This window comes from Oncorhynchus kisutch, linkage group LG10 (assembly GCF_002021735.2).
Source record: "Oncorhynchus kisutch isolate 150728-3 linkage group LG10, Okis_V2, whole genome shotgun sequence".
NCBI classification, from domain to species: Eukaryota; Metazoa; Chordata; class Actinopteri; order Salmoniformes; family Salmonidae; genus Oncorhynchus; species Oncorhynchus kisutch.
In genome coordinates this window covers 5,970,120-5,975,104 of record NC_034183.2, presented here as the reverse complement: position 1 = coordinate 5,975,104, position 4,985 = coordinate 5,970,120, and positions in this window count along the sequence as shown.

The window sequence follows — 4,985 nt, the reverse complement described above, 5'->3', positions numbered from 1 at the left end:
ATGGATGCTGTACAGTTGACATGGAGGGTAAGGTCATTAGCAGGTATGGATCCTGTACAGTTGACATGGAGGGTAAGGTCATTAGCAGGTATGGATCCTGTACAGTTGACATGGAGGGTAAGGTCATTAGCAGGTATGGATGCTGTACAGTTGACATGGAGGGTAAGGTCATTAGCAGGTATGGATGCTGTACAGTTGACATGGAGGGTAAGGTCATTAGCAGGTATGGATGCTGTACAGTTGACATGGAGGGTAAGGTCATTAGCAGGTATGGATGCTGTACAGTTGACATGGAGGGTAAGGTCATTAGCAGGTATGGATGCTGTACAGTTGACATGGAGGGTAAGGTCATTAGCAGGTATGGATGCTGTACAGTTGACATGGAGGGTAAGGTCATTAGCAGGTATGGATGCTGTACAGTTGACATGGAGGGTAAGGTCATTAGCAGGTATGGATGCTGTACAGTTGACATGGAGGGTAAGGTCATTAGCAGGTATGGATGCTGTACAGTTGACATGGAGGGTAAGGTCATTAGCAGGTATGGATGCTGTACAGTTGACATGGAGGGTAAGGTCATTAGCAGGTATGGATGCTGTACAGTTGACATGGAGGGTAAGGTCATTAGCAGGTATGGATCCTGTACAGTTGACATGGAGGGTAAGGTCATTAGCAGGTATGGATCCTGTACAGTTGACATGGAGGGTAAGGTCATTAGCAGGTATGGATGCTGTACAGTTGACATGGAGGGTAAGGTCATTAGCAGGTATGGATGCTGTACAGTTGACATGGAGGGTAAGGTCATTAGCAGGTATGGATGCTGTACAGTCGACATGGAGGGTAAGGTCATTAGCAGGTATGGATGCTGTACAGTTGACATGGAGGGTAAGGTCATTAGCAGGTATGGATGCTGTACAGTTGACATGGAGGGTAAGGTCATTAGCAGGTATGGATCCTGTACAGTTGACATGGAGGGTAAGGTCATTAGCAGGTATGGATGCTGTACAGTTGACATGGAGGGTAAGGTCATTAGCAGGTATGGATGCTGTACAGTTGACATGGAGGGTAAGGTCATTAGCAGGTATGGATGCTGTACAGTTGACATGGAGGGTTAAGGTCATTAGCAGGTATGGATGCTGTACAGTTGACATGGAGGGTAAGGTCATTAGCAGGTATGGATGCTGTACAATTGACATGGAGGGTAAGGTCATTAGCAGGTATGGATGCTGTACAGTTGACATGGAGGGTAAGGTCATTAGCAGGTATGGATGCTGTACAGTTGACATGGAGGGTAAGGTCATTAGCAGGTATGGATGCTGTACAGTTGACATGGAGGGTAAGGTCATTAGCAGGTATGGATGCTGTACAGTTGACATGGAGGGTAAGGTCATTAGCAGGTATGGATGCTGTACAGTTGACATGGAGGGTAAGGTCATTAGCAGGTATGGATGCTGTACAGTTGACATGGAGGGTAAGGTCATTAGCAGGTATGGATCCTGTACAGTTGACATGGAGGGTAAGGTCATTAGCAGGTATGGATGCTGTACAGTTGACATGGAGGGTAAGGTCATTAGCAGGTATGGATGCTGTACAGTTGACATGGAGGGTAAGGTCATTAGCAGGTATGGATGCTGTACAGTTGACATGGAGGGTAAGGTCATTAGCAGGTATGGATGCTGTACAGTTGACATGGAGGGTAAGGTCATTAGCAGGTATGGATCCTGTACAGTTGACATGGAGGGTAAGGTCATTAGCAGGTATGGATGCTGTACAGTTGACATGGAGGGTAAGGTCATTAGCAGGTATGGATGCTGTACAGTTGACATGGAGGGTAAGGTCATTAGCAGGTATGGATGCTGTACAGTTGACATGGAGGGTAAGGTCATTAGCAGGTATGGATGCTGTACAGTTGACATGGAGGGTAAGGTCATTAGCAGGTATGGATGCTGTACAGTTGACATGGAGGGTAAGGTCATTAGCAGGTATGGATGCTGTACAGTCGTACCTATGGATCCATGAAATAGAGTATCAGCCTCCTCCAGGACACCCACATTTCATGGACCCAAGTTCTACTGGTAAGGCTGTACATTTTCCTGTGAAAGAAACAGAATCATTCGATTATTTGATTTGGTATTGTCCATATGCGGCTTGTTTTTGGTCGCAGGTTCAGGAATGGCTGAAGATTTGTAAAGTTTACCTGCAGCTAACTCTGCAAATAGCACTGCTGGGTGATTTAAAACGTCATTGTCAATCAATCAATAATATAATGATGCTCTTAGAAAAAATGTGTTTTTTTCCCCCTACAATCTGTAGAAACTATGAGAGTAAAAAATGTCTGAACATTTGTATAACATCACGGCACGGTTATGGCAAACGGAAAACGGGATGGTGTTCAGAGACAGATGGGAGGAGTTGAACGGAGCTGAAGGGTGGGACGGGATGGTGTTCAGAGACAGATGGGAGGAGCTGAAGGGTGGGACTAAGAACAAATTAAATAGCATTATTGTACAATATACCGTGTCTCTAAAATGTTTATAGTATGAATAAACTGGAAGTAGAAGTGTTGTTGTCCATTAGTTTACTCCACTCCAATTAGGGGAGGGGTGGTAGGGTTATGGGAAAATAATAAAGGATAATATAAATATCTGTATATATATATTGTAGCAGACCTGGGAGTTTGGTCAAGACGTTTACACAGATCAGACAGATTTGTATTAGCTGGGTTTCAAGACCGTTTATTAAATAACAAAAAAAAAAAAAAATAACAGGTCTCCTCCAGGAGATTCCGTCTCCTGGGTTACGGGAATCTTGCTGTTTCCTGTTGGGAAACAAAACCGAGCTCCCTCTGTTATCTCTGGTACTGCGCATGACTGCCCCCCAGTCCCCGCTCTCGTGTGTGTTGCCATTCTGGCAGCTTTACGCGACTCGTTCAGCTGCTGAGTAATCAGCCCCAATTAGTCCTGGCCGGAGAGCCCGTCGAGACCTGGCACGTCCAGTAGAGGGAGCCATCGCCTCGTGATGTAGACTCCGTCTGTCACCAGGCCTTTGACGAGTCTCCCCCTGCTGGCTTACCTGATGTACGTTACAATATTTACAAAAAATATATATGGGGATTGAAAATGATGCAGATAATTACATTGATGGAAACCAAAATCTATCTGCAATATTAAAGCGGATCTACCCTATTTAATTTTGTTTTAAGCCTGGACAATATGAACGTTTAAGACACGAAATAGGCAGAATAGTGAGGTGATTTCCCCCAGTTAAGGTTCCACAATAAGAGCTACGATATTTCTGGGAACTCTCAGAATTGTGAATGTGTAGGCTGATACCCCATTTCATTAACCGAAGTAGCAGAGGTAAGGCTGTACAGTGCATATAAGTATAAGCCCTTAATGTAATTCTGAATTCTAATACACTACATCCACAGTGTGATTTCAAATTATTACTTTTTTATGTCAAATTAACTATTATTGTATTTTGTTGAATTTATTTAACATTCCAACCTTGTTTAGTATTATATAGTCCAATTGTGGCAGGATTCCACTATTGCTATCCGTTTGCATCAGTTTCCATGGGCATTATGGGGGACTTTTATTTTGAAGGCAAACTGTCGATTCCACGGATGATGTTCACCACTCGCACATCAAATTGACCGTGTTACCCCTCGATCAAACATTTAGGGATTTTGCGCAAAATAGTACACAGCATCATCTCGATATGTGTGCAACAACAGTTCCAATATTAACCTTCTGCTACCATTTCAGTTAAGCCATCAAGGCAGTTTCCAACACCCAGCACTACAGTACCAGTCAAAAGTTCGGAAACGCCTTCTCATTCAAGGGTTTTTCTTTATTTGTACTATTTTCTACTATGAAATAACATGGAATCATTTAGTAACCAAAAAAGTGTTAAACAAATCAAAATGTATTTTAGATTTGAGAATCTTCAAAGTAGTCACCCTTTTCCTTGATGACGTCTTGGCACACTCTTGGCATCCCAACCAGCTTCATGAGGTAGTCACCTGGAATGTGTTCAATTAACAGGTGTGCCTTGTTAAAAGTCAATTTGTGGAATTTCTTTCCTTCTTAATGCGTTTGAGCCAATCAGTTGTGTTTTGACAAGGTAGGGGTGGTACACAGAAGATATCCCCATTTAGTGAAAGACCAAGTCCCATATTATGGCAAGAACAGCTCAAATAAGCAAAGTGAAATGACAGTCCATCATTACTTTACGACATGAAGGTCAGCCAATTCGGAACATTTCAAGAACTTTGAAAGTTTCTTCAAGTGCAGTCACACAAACCATCAAGTGCTATGACCTCTGGGCTACGTTTATTAGAGTTTCCAGCCTCAAAAATTGCAGCCCAAATAAATGCTTCACAGGGTTCAAGTAACAGACACATCTCCACATCAACTGTTCAGAGGAGACTGTGTGAATCAGGCCTTCGTTGGCGAATTGCTGCAAAGAAACCACCACTAAAGGACACCAATAAGAAGAAGAGACTTGCTTGGGCCAAGAAACACGAGCAATGGGTATTTGAACTGTGGAAATCTGTCCTTTGGTCTGATGAGTCCAAATTTGAGATTTTTGGATCCAACCGGCTGGTCTTTGTGAGATGCAGAGTAAGTGAACGGATGATCTCCGCAAGTGTTGTTCCCACCATGAAGCATGGAGGAGGAGGTGTTATGGTGTGGGCGTGCTTTACTGGTGACACTGTCAGTGATTTATTTAGATTTCAAGACACACTTAAGCAGCACAGCTACCACAGCATTCTGCAGCGATACGCCATCCCATCTGGTTGGCGCTTCGTGGGAACATCATTTGTTTTTCAACAGGGCAATGATCCAACACACCTCCAGGATGTGTAAGGGCTATTTGACCAAGAAGGAGAGTGGAGTGCTGCATCAGATGACTTGGCCTCCACAATCACCCAACGGTTTGGGATGAGTTGGACCACAGAGTGAAAGAAAAGCAGCCAACAAGTG